At 47.9% G+C, this 16,178-nt stretch overlaps 1 long non-coding RNA gene across 1 annotated transcript; it reads left to right on the top strand.

Moving 5' to 3' along the window:
* Window positions 1–977: 977 nt before the first annotated feature.
* On the top strand, window positions 978–16,175 carry LOC102459277 (uncharacterized). The gene is made up of 3 exons (XR_331302.5): window positions 978–5,583; window positions 14,908–14,964; window positions 15,178–16,175. It is a non-coding gene; the product is annotated as an uncharacterized LOC102459277 (long non-coding RNA).
* The last annotated feature ends 3 nt before the right edge of the window (window positions 16,176–16,178 follow it).

Raw genomic sequence — 16,178 nt, 5'->3', positions numbered from 1 at the left:
TCTTGTGGGCAGCATTTGACTCTCTCCCGAGTGGCTGCATATGTGCACGGTTTAGAGGGAATACTCGCTGTAGGCCCTGGGCGCCCTGTTGCCACATTTCCATCAACACCTGGAATTTAAACAGGAAATAGGTTTCTGTTTTGAGGTATTGTTTATTGTTTTATGGAGCCACGGGAAGGTTTTGTTATTAGTTGGGAACTGAGCTGCATGCTCTGGGGATCAGTCACTGTGCACTGTTGGGCTTGTGTTTATTTTCTCCACTGTATCCCAACTTTGTACTCTTATCCTTAATACAGTTCTCTTGTTGGCTGTCTCCTCTTTATTTCTACCTATGCTTGTTTTGCAGGATCTATCACTTCTGGAATAGCCATAGGCAGATCTGCACCTTCTTAGAAAAGGGACTTTCCTATTTCTGTGTTCTCTGCTATGACATAGTTAGAAGAAGCGTTACCGTCCTCCCCTTGAGGTAACAAACCTATCTTGAAGAAAGTAGAAAGGAAATACTTTGTGCCCACCAAGGGACATGAATATCTTTGTCCACTCAGCCTCTACCCCTCTGGTGGTGAAGGCAATCAACCACATAGAACACCAGGGCCAGCTCACAGTGATCATAGAAACAAAGTCTCTAAGGGTATGTCTACACTACCACCCTAGTTTGAACTAGGGTGGTAATGTAGGCAACCGGAGTTGCAAATGAAGCCCGGGATTTGAATTTCCCGGGCTTCATTTGCATCTCGCCGGGCACCGCCATTTTTAAATGTCCGCTAGTGCAGACTCCGTGCCGCGCGGCTACACGTGGCACGGACTAGGTAGTTCGGACTAGGCTTCCTAGTCCGAACTACTGTTACTCCTCGTTTCACTAGCGGACATTTAAAAATGGCGGTGCCCGGCGAGATGCAAATGAAGCCCGGGAAATTCAAATCCCGGGCTTCATTTGCTACTCCGGTTGCCTACATTACCACCCTAGTTCGAACTAGGGTGGTAGTGTAGACATACCCTAAGAGACTGGACTTACTTGGGGGATAAGATTTTTGTCCTCCAATTTCCAGGTGAGGGTGTGTCAGGCTGTTCCCTACTCTGGCACTTAGAGTGCAGAAGGTGAGGGCTTGCAAATATACTTTAAATATACCTTGCCTCTACACACTGGTTATAAAAACTCCCCCAGAGTCACTGATTCACAGACTTTCGGGGGGGGGGGCGGGTAGCTGCCACCAAGAAGTGATTTTTATCCCTAAAACAGGGCAAACATTTGAATTCTCCCCAAGGGGTACCCCAAGCTCTTTTGCCCCCAAAAGAAAAGAAAAACCAGCTGCAGTCTCTGGCAGGCAAATATACACACAGACTCCTGTTACTTTCCAGGATACAAGAATCAAATCATCACCTTAAAGTGATTTTTTTTTTTAAATTCATAAAACAAGAGCCAGGTGGCATTCCTCCAGTCCACATGCTGCTTTTTCTAGGCTTGTTGATGAATGACACAAAGTCCATGTGATAGAATAGGATAGAATTTGTTGGAGCAGTGCCACGTGCCATGACTGACACAGCCTTTCTTCCAATGGACAAGTTCAAAGCTCTAGTAGGCCTCATGGACTCAGTCAGCAGCTTTCCCGTGACAACGGATAGTGTGTGCTTCAATTTTCTGGGATATGTGGCAGAGTGCACCTACGTCATATACCATGTCAGGCTCCGTATGCCATCTGTGCAGATACGGCTGGCTTCCGTCTTCTCCCAGTTCAAAGATCAATTGGACAAGGTCTGCACTGATCACAAATAAGTACTTACCTCACTTTTTGGTGATGGACTGCTCCTAGGAACACCCTTGAAGGGTCATGTTTTAGTGCACGCCTCCCACAGTCAAGCTAGTATTGGATTTGTCGTATCTCTGTTGAAGGGCTCAAGACCCAGATATGAGTGTGTGTTACCCTGGGATGCAGTAACGATTAATTTTAGAATTTAATATTGGACACGCCCTGACTTATATTAGAGATAGTAAATGTCCCAAGTCCCAGAAGACGGGATCGCCTGAGGCCGATTGCTTGTGGTCGTATCTATCACCAACGCGTGGTTTTCTAAACAAAAGAAACTTTGAGTCTCAATTTGGGGCCAAACCATATATTGTAAGTTTAAAATACAGAACAATTTAGAATTTGGAATACAGAACAACATGTAACAGCAATTCAATACCCTCTACCCAGAAATAAAGCAGACAGTGAAGACCCCTAGACACAATAGGGTTATACTTTACCCACTTTCATGGCCTAGGATGGCTAAGGCGCTCACAACCTCAATGCCGTAGCTAATTGGAAGCTGTGGCAGAGGAGCTGTGAGGAGGTCCCATGATGTCACAGGATCTGGCCTCCAGTCGGGTAGCGAGTGAGGAATGGACTCTGGATCAAAGGCCTTCCGCTCCTTGATGGTAATGCAATGGGATGTAGCCAGTAGTCCCTGGGAATTCTCCACAGGTAATAGGCAAACCCAAAATACCCACCACACTCACGCGACTTCACACCGTTCAGGCTCACGCTATCTCTCTCTCTCTCTCTCACTCGTTCAACTTACCATTCATACTACAACAGAGGGACATACACAGAACCGCACGTACTGGAACCCAGGAAGAAAAAGGGAGCCTGAACCTCTCCTGAACTAGGGTATATAAACTCTCTTTGGCGGGAAAGTCTCCAGGGTGCTGAGTGCACTCTGTAGCGTGTGGGGTGCATAACAATTTGAACTGTGTGCATGTATTTAGTGCTGAGTGCAGAGCAGTTTAGTGCCTAGTGCAGAGGATTAGAGAGATGTGCAAAGCACTAGTGCTGTGTGCAACTAGAGAAAAGGTGGGAAAACCTCCTCCCTCCTAGTCTTAGTTCGAATTAACATTGATAGTTTGACTCCTTAGTTCGACTTAACTTCCTTAGTCTGGAAAGGACAGCACTCATAGCACACTACATTCCTCTCCCACACCACCAATAAACATATAACATTCAAACTGAGGTAACAAGAGCTTCACATCACCATCAAAATTGCTCAGGCAATCCATGTTGCATGCAGGGCCTTCTACCATCAGCTGGCAGGCAGAGTGTTCGGAGTCCACACAAACAATATGGCCTTGATCTTTTACATCAATTGGCAAGGAGGGAGCTCATTCTTCAGCCCTCTGCCAGGAGGCTTTCAGGCTTTGCATCAGACACAACCTTGTCTTGTCACCTTCCGGGCGTCCAGAACTCCCAGGCAGATCATTTAAGTTGAGAATTCTCTTCTCGCCACTGGTGGACAGTACACTTGGCGGTTGCCTCAGATCTTTCAGAAGTGGGGCACTCTCCAAGTGGTTGTGATGTTCTCAGTTCTGTTCCTGGCAAGGCTGGAATGAGAGCTCCCTGTCCGACTCCTCCCTCATATGTTGGACAGGAGATTTGCTGTACATGTTTACCCCGATCCTGCTCATCAGCAAGGTTCTGCTGGAAAATCAAGACGGATAGGGTCCGAGATATCATGATAGCTTGTATATGGCCCAGGCAACATTGGTGTGGGACCTTGTTAAACCTGGTGGTGCTCTCCCCATGGCAACTACTGGACAGCCCAGACCTCTTATCCTGAGACCACAATCGCCTCCTCCATCCTAACCTTGCTAACCCAGAGGAGCAGACCTGTTCGGAGGGTGTCTTCCAGGTCCTCCACAGAAGCAGAAAACCTTTGACACATCAGACCTACCTGCAAAATGGCCGATGGTCTCCTGTTGGGTGGCTGATCACGGTGTTTTCCCTTGGACCACTATAATCAATATTGGATTATCTGCTCCATCTAAAAATCAGATTTTTTGCTCAAGATGCATCTGAGGGCCATTTCCACCTTTCACCCCATGGTCCTGTCTCACACTCTTTTCTCTCATGACAAGACAGGGCCAGGGTTCTGAAGCAACTTTTCCTTCAGGTCAGGCCCCAGTTCCCAAGGGGAACCTGAACTTAATCCTGTCCAGGCTCATGAGACCTCCCTTTGAGCCTCTGGTTACATGCTTCTGGTTCCATCTGTCCTGGAAAGTAGCATTACTCATGGCTATCACATCAGCCTAACAAGTCTTTGAGCATTGTGCCTTGACCTCTGAAGTGCCATGCATGGTCTTCCATAAACATAAAGTCCAGTTCCGGCCACACCCACTGGCCATCAATGTATGCATTAACTATGCCCTAATCACCCAGACTAGGTTCACCAGAGCTGTGCTGCTCCCTACTTGTCCCTGTAGGGACTCCTTCCTGCCTCCAGGTGAATACTGCTGGGGAGTTACCTACTGTGGCATGCCCATGAGCAATCACTGGAAGAAGAATAGACAGTCACCTGTGCTGTAACTAGTGTTCAAGATGTGTTGCTCACGTCCGTGCTACATCCTGCCTTTCCCACTGTCAGAGTTTCCGGCATGAAGGAGCTATGCGCAGGAGCCCCATGGAGTTGCCTCTCCAAGGATTACTGCGGGTGCTCCCCTACAGGTACTGCTAAAGAAAAAAATCTGGCACTGCTGCATATGGAGAACACGCTCACCCAATGTGGAGTGGACATTAACAACATACGTTCAAGAGCAACAGTTATGTAACAGGTAACTGTCTCTTATGCTTTCATATCACTTTTGAGTTGCCCTCGTCTTTACAGGTAATTTATTTGCATTAAGTGGCACCAAAGGGTCAAAATTGAATTGTAAGCAAAGTGTGCTAGATGAACCAAACCGCTCCTGTGTCAAAGCTTACTCAATCTGCATAGACAAAACAAAATGTATAATGGGCTGAAGCAAAGGTTGTGACTTTCCAATGTCACATAGTAGAGTATTACAACAATGTTACTCTTCTGTTCCTCATGTGTGATACTAATATTGACTTGCGCAGCATGAGGACTTACTATCTTAGTCGACTTACGGAGACTATAAATGAGCACTTTCTAAATCAAGTGGTTACATTTCAAAGCTGCCTCTCTCTCAAGGCCTTTTGGCAGAGACATGTCATCCCTAATGATACTATATGAAGCTATGAGCCCATTTAACACTGTGTTAATGAATTCAATCTAGTGTCCTGTCCACTAGCCAATGCTCTGTCTCCGTTGAGTTGGTTGATTAGTTATAGCTAAAAATTGAATTTATGGAATTTGATTCTATTTCTGGCAGTCTGGGGCTAAAGATAAACACTTTTGGGGGATGTTGGGTTATTACTCTCTTAACATAGAAAAAAGGAGTCTCAAACTGGTTCCTATGGTGAACCATCCTAAAAGAGAGGAATTGGGCTTGTACTTTTACATTAAAAACAAAACAAATTTGCTGGTTGTCTTTAAACTCAGGTTTGGTTCAGTCTGAAATTAGAATTAGTAAAATGATATCAAGAGAATGAAAGCTAAGCAAATGAGATGGGAAGGATTTTAATCAGTGTTTACATTTGTTAGCTCCATTTTTTAAAAATTAAATAGATGTTCTTTATCTGTACACAGTGTCTCATAGCCATTTTGGATAAAGGACTCATTCAGTATCCCAGCAACTTCAATTAGTGAGATCTCACAATACACTGAAGCTGTCCTACAGCAAAGCATGAAAAGACTAGACTTGATCTAGCCAAGGTAAGTGTGCGGGTTCTTTTGTGCCACCTTCCTCCCTTCCCCCATTTGGATAAAATACCTTTAGGTCTTCCTTATACACAGTACTTTAAAAAAAAAAAAAAGTCTACAACCCTAATTCTTCAAAAAAAAGTCTACAACCCTAATTCTTCAAAAAAAAAAAAGAACCCCCAACCTGCCTGAGCTACCTACAACAATTGTTTGTTAGGAAAAAGGACATGAGGAAAATGCATTTTTAGCTGCCTTCATGCAGTTTAGCAGCTAAAATCAAGGAAACTGAGCAGGAAGTGGGTGCTTTTAGCAGTCCACAGATCTGCCCCATGTAACTGCCTGTACCATATAATAAACCATACTGTTAAATTCATGGTAGAGTTGAGTGCCTTATTCACCATTCTGAGAAGGTGACTTAGTTCAGTAAAATGAACTTTTTAAAAGCAGGGTGGTATTTGAAGAAGTCACTTCTAATACAGTGTGACTGATCTGTTTTAAATGTATTACTTATACACTATGTCTGGATTTTCTACCCTAGACTATAAATAACATTCTCCATTTATAAAGTAGTCTTTCATTTCAAAGCTGCCTGCCTCTCTCAAAGCCTTTTAGGGATTGCCTGTCTCTGCTAACGATATATGAACATCTTAGCTCTTGTGACATTACTTATTAGTGAGAGAACCAAACATGGTTAAAACTTCCTCTGCTGTGAGAGAGTGTAGTTTAATTATAATCCCTTTTACCAAACTGCTGAAGCAGTCATCTTTTCTCAAGGAAGGTTTGACAAGAACTACCTAGTATTTCCTAAACCTAATTTTTTCAAACCACATCTTCCATGATCCCAGATTTTCAACCTGCTGCTATCAAGCATAGATTCAATAGCAGAGGCTATTGAGTCATCTTTTATTGTATATTACAATTGCTAGTTTACCGAGTTATATGTCTAAAAAAATGAATACAATTGGGGATGCAATATTCTTCTTCGAGTGCTTGCTTATGTCCATTCCACTAGGTGTGCTCGTGCCGCATGCACAACTGCTGGAACTTTTTTACCCTTAGCAGTGGGCCAGTCAGGGAGCCCCCAGCATGGCGCCAGTATAGCTGTGCATATATACCCCTGCTGGCCCCAACCCCCCTCAGTTACTACTTACCGCCTGTGACAGTGGACCAGAAGGCTTGTCTTGCTCTGGGAGACGATAGCTAATCACTAAGGACTTAGTGTAAATAGTTGTCTGTCTTAGTTAATGTTAGTTCCTTGTTGTGCATAGTTAGGGTGTTAGAAACACTCCCTCCTCCCGGCGGGAGGGGGGGGGAGGGAGCGAGCGGGCCGGCGCTGTTCTAAGGCTATGCCCTGAAGGGACTCGCACAAGGATTGTCTAAAGTGCTTGGGTGAGGGGCATCTTACTGACTCTAGTAAAATCTGCAAGTCGTTTAAGCCCTGTACTATGAGAGAGCGCGACTTGAGACTTAAATTCATATTGATGAAGTCGGTGCTTCAGCCCCAGGCACCAGAGCCACTGTCGGTGTGGGCAGGGTCGGCTCGAGCCATTCCTGTGCCCTGGGCAGCGGGAGTGCGACGCATGTGCAGCTCCACCCCCGGGTGCATGGCGCATGCGCAGCCCCGCCTCCCAGCAGCTCTAAGGGACACCGGTGCGGCACAGACATTAACCCTGAGCGTCCTGCTAAGAAGACTCAGTCCCATCCTCTTTCAGGAACTATCCCACCCTGTAAAGCATTCAGCGCCTCCACAACCAATGGCCTGCTAATTTCACAACATTTGTCACCTAGTTAAAAAACAAATCCCTACTGGATTTTATCTTAGCTTTGAGATCAGAAGACACACTGCGGATGCCCTGTACATTTACTTTATTTAAAAGAGTCTACAGAAATTGACAGTCACCAGAAATGGCTTTCAGATTCACAGGTCCTCAATAGGTTTGTGTGGCCAATATGGATACTTCTCTTTGTCTAGTTTGGTTTCAGGGAAGACTTCACCCAAATCCTCAAATGTCATCTGATCAAATGGAACCATGTTTTTGAGCTTCTCAAGCTTGAAGTGGGAGGACAGACAAGAAAACATGGAAGTTAGTTCTAAGCGAGAATTCAAATTAAACTTCATGTACATTTAGGGTACGTCTAGACTACAGGCTTTTGTCGACAGAAGTTTTGTCAACAGATACTGTCGACAAAGAGCGTCTAGACTACATTCAGTTCTGTCGACAAAGCAAGCTGCTTTGTCAACATGATAGTGTAGACGCAAAGGACAGTTTACATGCAACAACACCTTCTGTCGACAGAAATTCTCGTAAAATGAGGTTTACCAGCGTCGACAAAACTGCTGAGTTCCGTCGATGTTATGTCGACAGAACTCAGAGGTAGTGTAGACGCAGGTATAGTTTTGTCGACAAAAGTCCCGGGCCCTGGGTGCGCAGCGCCTGATTGCAGCTCTATGGGGTGACGCGTGGCTGGGAATGCGGTGCCCCTTACAGTTGCCATCAGGTGCCCCCCCATAGGTTGGCACCCTGGGCAGCTGCCCGGCTAGCCCCCCCACCCCCTTAATCCGGCACTGGGTGTTGGAAACAGGGCACCAGGAACTACACTCCTCAGTACAGGAGCACTGGTCAGTACCACGTCACCGTTCCCAGTCTCCGGGCCTGCACACACACAAGAGGGTGCGCAGAGGCAGATCGCTCCCACAAAGGGGAAGAGAGGTGCGCCAGAAGGAAGGGCACCCTCGCTCCCGGACGCTGGAGCAGTGCCGATGTGGACCCAGTTCTCACAGGGAGAGTAGTCCTGACTCCCTGGACCTGCCTATGGAGGTCTGTCTGCCGCTGATGCCAGAGACACTCCTGGTGCCACAGGAGCTAACTGAGCTCATGGCATCCCCGGAACCGGCACCGTGGGGGTGCAGAGGTCCAAATTAGCTGGGAAAGGCAGGGCGTTCAGTCCACTCCCATGCCACCCGTCCTGGTGCTATATGCTTTGGCACCACCTGCCACAGCACCTCTGACCCAGGCACCGCCTGCCCCAGCACTGCCAGTACTGGCACCACTTGCACCGGTGCCATCTGTCCAGGCGGGGTGGCTGGTACCGTCCACTGCGGGGCGAGAGCACACGTGGGACAGATCCTATGTGGCCCCGGGTACTGTGCCCACCAGCACCGGAATTTGAGGCCATGCTGCCACTGGCACCGCCAAGGCACTGTGGCAAAGCCGTCAGCCATGACTCGTCACATTCAATGGGAGAACCAAGAACGGGCGACGGCACCAGCTTGGTCGGCCTCAGATTATTCCTCTGCCTCTGAGGTGGACTCCCTCTCTTCTTGGACCTCCTCTAGATGCTCTGGCAGGTTGCTTAGGTCAAGCCTTCAGTACTGATCTAGGTCCTGGCACCATTCGAGCTCCTGGCACCCGTCCAAAGCACATCCCCCTCCAGAGGGGCAGACCTGGCCACCCCAGTGGCAGCCACCTCTGCAGTGGCCCTTCTGGACTCCATGGGTGTATCACCAGGTCCCAGGGACAGGACTCAACGAGGTCGGGGTCAGTTAGTGCTTCCTCTCACTGAAGGCGCAGAATGGCCCCCTTGGTCACCCTGTTGGTTAGAGACTCAGAGTTGGAGAGTAGAGCCACCCCACCCTGGAGGCGGATGGAGCAGTGGCTCCCCAACAGCAGCGTCCCCAGCCTCCTGTGCCAGCCCAGCCCCGCAGGCCTCAGGGGACGTGCCTCCGCAGGAGCAGCAGGAGACAAGGGAACCCTCCTCGCCACCGGATGAAGCCCTGGCGGATCCAGCCCCTGCCATGCCAGCTATGTGCACAAGGTCTCATCAAGATCTCAGGAAGATGGCCCAAAATCTAGGGGTACAGGCTAAGGAGGTGAAAGAGGACCACCACCCAGTGGTGGACATCATTACAGCGGATGGCCCCACTAAATTGCCCTCCCGTTGAACAAGACAGTGGTGAAAATTACCAAAACGCTTTGGCAGACACCAGGGTCCATACCACCGACACAGAAAGGGGTCGAAAGACGGTACTACGTCCCCCCAGCAGGCCATGAACATTTATTCTCCCACCCACCGCCGGGCTCGGCAGTGGTGCAGGTGGCCTGCCAGAGGGAGAGGCAGGGGCAGATGGGCCCCACACCCAAGAGCCAAAAAAGCTCGATTTGCTGGGCAGAAAAGCATACGCGACGGCCAGTCTACAATTGAGGACAGCCAACCAACAGGTTATGCTCAGCACGTAGGCCTATAACTCCTGGGTGGCAGCTGACAAGTTCAAGGCCTGATTGTCTCTGGACTCCCAACAGGCCAGATCAGTCCTTCAGACCACTCTTGACATGGCTGACTCGGCTGCGCAGGCTATGGCTACTGGCATAGTCATGCTCCGGAGTTCCTGGCTCCAGGTTTCCAGCATTCCCCCGGAAGTGCAGACGACTCTGCAGGACTTACCCTTTGAAGGGATGAGCCTCTTCTTGAAGCAGACGGACAGTAGGCTACATAGCCTAAAGGTTTCTAGAGTGACCCTAAAATCCTTGGGTCTGCATACCCCGGCCCCACAACGATGCCCTCTGATGTCTCAAGGGCAGAGGGGATACAATCAAGGGGCCAGATTTGATAGCAGATGTAGGTCCTGGGGCAGTAGCAACAGGAACATGAGAAGGCGTTCTCATTCGAGTTTGGACCACAACCAGGGCCCACTGCATAAGCCCCAGAGCCCTAGGTTGAGAGTTTGATGGTATGCCTGAGGATGACACACCAGCCCCTATCGTAGATCGACCCTTTTCGGACAGACTATTCCCTTTCCACCATGCCTGGAGAGCCATCACGTCAGACCGTTGGGTCCTCAAGGTGGTGGCAGGGGGATACTCTATCCCATTCTTGTCCCTCCCTTCCTCCTGCCACCCTTCCCCATCCCTCTTCAGGGACCCCTCTCATGAGTACTTCCTCCAGCAGGAGGTCTCTACACTCCTATCTCTGGGGGCAGTGGAAGAGGTCCCCTTAGACCTCAGGGGGAAGGGTTTTTATTCCCATTACTTCCTTATGCCAATGTCCAAGGGAGGTCTTTGCCCCGTACTGGACCTCAGAGGGCTCAATGCCTTCATAAGGATATCAAAGTTCAGGATTGTGATGTTGGCCTCCATTATCCTGTCACTCAATCTAGGAGACTGGTATGCCACCTTCAGGATGCATACTTCCACATTTCCATTTCCCCTCAGCACAGGAGATTCCTGAGGTTTGTTGTAGGGAAGGACCACTACCAGTTTGTGGTGCTTCTGTTTGGCCTATCCATTGCACTCAGGGTATTTACGAAGTTCATGGCGGTGGTACAGGTCTTTTTAAGAAAGAAGGGGATTCGCATTTACTCCATCTAGACAACTGGCTCATCAGGGGTCAGTCGCAAGAGCAGGTCCAACAGTTCATAGCTCTAGCCAGGCAGACCTTTGTGCGACTAGGACTCTGGCTGAACGAGGCAAAGTCGACGAGGTCATCAGGTCATTGAGTTTGTGGGGGCAAGGCTAGACGCCACGACAGGGAGAGCTTACCTCCCGAGCCCCAGGTTCCAGTCCATAAAGGGGATCATCCACCGCTTGCGGGCTGCCCCTATTACGATGGCAAGACAGTGCCTAAAAGGAATGGGCCATATGGCAGCATGTACATACGTGGTATGGCACAGCAAACTACGGCTATGGCCCCTGCAGTCCTGGCTGGCCAGGGTCTACAAGTCAGCCCACGACCACATAGACACAGTGGTTACCATCCCCCCAGCTGTCCTGTTGGCGCTGGACTGGTGGATGAGGGAGTGAGAGGTGTGCAGTGGAGTTCCGTTCGCCCAATCCCTCCCCAGCTGGGAACGGACACCTTGGACGCTGGTTGGGGAGCCCACCTGGAAGAGCTACGGACACAAGGTACATGGTCTGAGGCGGAGAGGAAACTGCATATCCATGTCAGAGAATTGAGAGCAGTTCGGCTTGCTTTCCGAGCATTCCTTCCCTGCCTGAAGGCAGCTGTGTTTCCATCCAGATGGACAACAGAGCCACCAGGTACTATATCAACAGACAGAGTGGTGCTTGCTCCTCTCCCCTATGCAAGGAGGCGATAGCCCTTTGGGAGCTCTGCATTGCACACGATATCCATGTGCAAGCGACCTACCTTCCGGGAGCACACAATACCTTGGTGGAGCAGTTCAGCAGGGCATTTGCGGCCCACGAGTGGTCCCTCAAAGGGGAGGAGGCCAGTACGCTCTTCCGCAGGTCGGGAACTCCTTACCTAGACCTATTTGCATCAAACCACAAGAAGAAATGCCCTAGGTTCTGCTCGTACCGAGGGAGGGAACCAGGGTCAATGGCGGACGCCCTGGTGGTGTGATGGTCGAAGCACCTGCTGTATGCTTTTCCCCCTTTTCCTCTGATTCATGAGGTGCTTCTAAGGGTCAGAAGGTACAGGGCGACCCTGATCGTCATTGCTCCAGTGTGGCCCCGACAGCATTGGTACATTGTCCTACAGCACCTCTTGGTGGAGGACCCCATCCCCGTTCCATAGGTTCAGGACCTGCTAACACAGGACATAGGCTAAGGTCTCCTGTGTCATCTAGACCTACAGTCTCTGCACCTCACGGCCTGGAAGATCAGTGGCTTAGAGTGGGGGAGCTCTTCTGCTCAGACCCAGTGAAAAGGGTGCTGATGGAGAGCAGAAAGCGGTCCACCAGGGCGACCCATACAGCTACATGGAAAAGGGTGTTGGCCTGGGTTGCTAGGTATCGACCTCCACCCACATGATTCTAGATTATTTCCTTGACCTTAAGCAGCAGGTGGTGGTGTCTTCCTCGGTTAGGGTACACCTGGCGGCCATTGCAGCCTTCCACTTGGTATTTGCCCTGGCTATAGTTAAGAGATTCCTGAAGGGCCTCAACAGACTGTACCCCTAAGTTAGACAATTCATCCCTCAATGGGATCTGAACCTGGTGCTTCATGGCCTCATGGGAGTCCCGTTTGAGCCGCTGGCTGCCTGTTACTTCAGTGAGAAGGGCCTCAGAGTTACATGCCCTGTCCTTAGAGCCCCCATATACGGTGTTCTCTAGGGACAAGGTGACCCTACTCCCACACCCGGCCTTTCTGCCTAAGGTGGTATCTCTGTTCCACATGTCCCAGGAGAGTTACCTTCCAGTATTCTACCCGAAACCGCATGGGAAAGAACAGGCATTATACACGTTAGATGTCAGGAGAGTGCTTACATTTTAGTTGGACAGGACGAGACAATTCCGTAAATACATACAGCTTTGTTTCGATAGCGAAGAGAATGAAGGGTTGCCCGGTGTCAGCCCAATGTCTAGCCTCGTGGATCACTGCATGTATCAAGTCATAGCATGCCCTGAAGGGGAAACCAGTGCCCTCTATCACGGCCCATTCAACTAGGGCCTGGGCATCATCCACAACATTCTTGGCGCAGGTGCCGATTCTGGATATCTGTAGGGCAGCCACGTGGTCATCAGCAGTGGGGGCAGCTGTGTTGCAGTCCGTTTCGCTCTAGGCTTCCGACCCCACCTCCGTTTGTATGGCTTGGGAATCACCTAGTGGAATGGACATAAGCAAGCACTCAAAGAAAAGACGGTTACTTATCTTGGAACTGTTGTTCTTCGAGATGTGAGGCTTGTGTCCATTCCAATCCTGCCTGCCTCCTCTTTGTTGAAATATCGGGCAAGAAGGAACTGAGGGGGGCTGGGACTAGCAGGGGTATATATGCATGGCTATATTGGTGCCACACTGGAGGCTCCCTGACTGGCCCAACGGGTGCTGTTAAGGGTAAAAAAGTTCCGGCAGTTGTGCACACGGCACACACACACCTAGCGGAATGGACACAAGCAACACATCTTGAAGAACAACAGTTACGAGGTAAGTAGCAGTCTTTTCTCTAGGCCATCGCTGTGACAGTAGCATTTATGCAGAACTCCCATCTCTCTGCAGTAGTATACTTTATGATATCATTTTAAAATAAATTTTCTCACTTGCGTGTAGAAACTTTTCACAACCTACACCCCACCATCAATCTTAGCCTGGACCATTCTACACGAGAGATCCAATGGAAAATTAGACACCACTCTCTACAGTAAACCCACTGACTCATACAGTTACCTACATGCTTCCAGCTCCCATCCAGAACACACCATATGATCCATCATCTATAGCCAAGCCCTTCAATACAACCGCATCTGCTCTAATCCCTCTGACAGAGACCAGAAACTTCAGGATCTCTCTCAAGCATTTATAAACCTCAACTACCCACCCGGAGAAATAAAAAAGCAAATTGAAAGAGCCAGACGAATACCTAGAAACCAATTACTTCAAGACAGACCCAAAAAAACCAACAGTAGAACACCACTTGTCATCACCGACAGCCCCCAACTTAAACCTGTCCAACACATTATCAATAAACTACAGCCAATACTGGAACAGGATACTAAACTCCAAGAGGCTCTGGGAGACAGACCCATAGTCTCCTATGGACAACCACCTAACCTCAAGATGATTCTTACCAACAACCACAGGACATACCACACTAATACCAACCCTGGTACCTTCCCTTGCAACAAACCCCGTTGCCAGCTTTGTTCACATATTCACTCTGCTGATACCATTACTGGACCTAACCAAGTGAGTTATAAGATCAAGAACACATATTCCTGCGCATCCAGAAATATAATTTATGCTATCATGTGCCGAAAGTGTCCGTCTGCTATGTACATTGGACCGACATCTCAGACACTTCACCAAAGGATCGATGCCCACAAAACAGACATTAGACAGGATCACAAAGAAAAAACAGTTTCTTGCCATTTCAACCAGAAAGGACACTATCTCAACGACTTGATTAGCTGCATCCTGCTTCAAAGACCTTTTCAGACCACACTTCAGAAGATTCTCTTTGAACTGTCATTCATGTTTAAATTCGACACTTTACGCTTAGGGTTAAACAAAGACATTAATTATCTTACCCATTACAAAGATAGCTTCCCCAATTATCACCTCTAATATCATTAGCTCACAGACATTTACCTCCCCCCCCATTCCCCTTCTGTTCTGAAATTTGATTTGTCCTTTTCACATGTTCAGTTTTTTTTAATTGGGATATACGGTTGTGACAATTTTCTTCCACTATTTGATCTGAGGAAGTGGGTCTGGCCCACGAAAGCTCATCACCTAATAAACCATCTTGTTAAAGTGCTACATAATCCTGTTTTTTGTTTCTCACTGGTAGTGTTATGGACAAAGTAAACAAATGCAGAAGTGAAATCTTGTAAAGCAGGGGGAGTTTTGGCTTAGTTTTTTTTCCTTCCTCTTTCTGCAGGCAGTCTGAAATAATGGATCATAGAATCTGAGGAGCAAACCAGCATCATCTGTCTATGTAAGTTTATGGCTTTTGCTGCTCTAGTATCTGAAGGTCTCAACACATCTGTTGAAATAGGAAAGATTTTTATTCATGTTTGCCGGGGGTGCAGGAAATCTGATGTGTGACAAAGTGGCACAGGTCACAAAATCCAGTTCTGGCACAGCTCAGGTTTTCTGACTCTAGTGCCATATCCACTAAACTAAACTGGTCTCCGTCTTTGGTTTACAGTGACAAATTCATCCATTCATCTTAACAGAGTACTAACTCAAATATGAAGATTCTGCAACTTCCTTCCCCTGAAAACTTGAACAGTTTGGCATTTTGAAGATGTTGCAACACTTAAATATAGTACCAAAAGAGAAGCATTATTGTTCCAATCGTATTTTTCATATTCACTTGGAGTCTTCCGTTTTTTTAAGAAAACTCTGAAGTTCCCAGAAGACTTCCATTGTACTGCAGTAGCTTGCTTCAGAATACAGTGTTACCTGAATTTTGCATGTAAGTAATCTGCACTGGGCCTCCTTGTTCTATCAACAAATGTCAGCTACACTTTGCTGCTACTAGAAATAAAGTTCAAATGCTTCTCCATAAATAATTCTGCCTAGTGCAAGCATTCTGTGTCAGGATTTCTGTCCATCCCAATCTTAACGACTTAGGGAAGAGAAATTACTGTTGCCAGAATATGTGAAGGCAAATAAAATCCTAAAGTGAAAAGTGGGCAAAGGGCTAACATTTGGAACTATTTATTAGAATAGTTATTTATGCTGTAAGGTTTTTAGGAGTGCTCACTGTTAACTGTAGCCTGTCTTCATTGTAATGCCTAAATAACTAGACAGTGCTATACAGCAACATCAGTGGAGACCACCAGATGACAGTAATTTTCAGTTACCGCTTCCCTGGGACTAAATAGAAATTGGTACCAGAGACGAAAGACTCATCTCATCCAAATCCCAGGTGGTGTCTTTATAACTTTTCCATACTTAAACTGGGCTCACAATCATCAGTTTCAGGTCCCTCACCCCTAAAGCTCAGTTCATGTACTGGCATACAAAATCTTCCACAGTTCTAATCTTTTGTACTATACTAGTTATTTCAGTAATAAATGTACAAGACAGTTTGCACAGTACCACCAGAACAAAGCCCCTTGATTGTGTTCAGGCCACATGCTGATGGTACAGAGCTTCTTACATGGCGATGTACTATAGCCTCAACTGAGGACAACACAAAGA

This window comes from Pelodiscus sinensis, chromosome 4 (genome assembly GCF_052426305.1).
Source record: "Pelodiscus sinensis isolate ZL-2025 chromosome 4, ASM5242630v1, whole genome shotgun sequence".
Taxonomy (NCBI): Eukaryota; Metazoa; Chordata; order Testudines; family Trionychidae; genus Pelodiscus; species Pelodiscus sinensis.
This window is presented reverse-complemented; position numbering and strand designations above follow the sequence as displayed.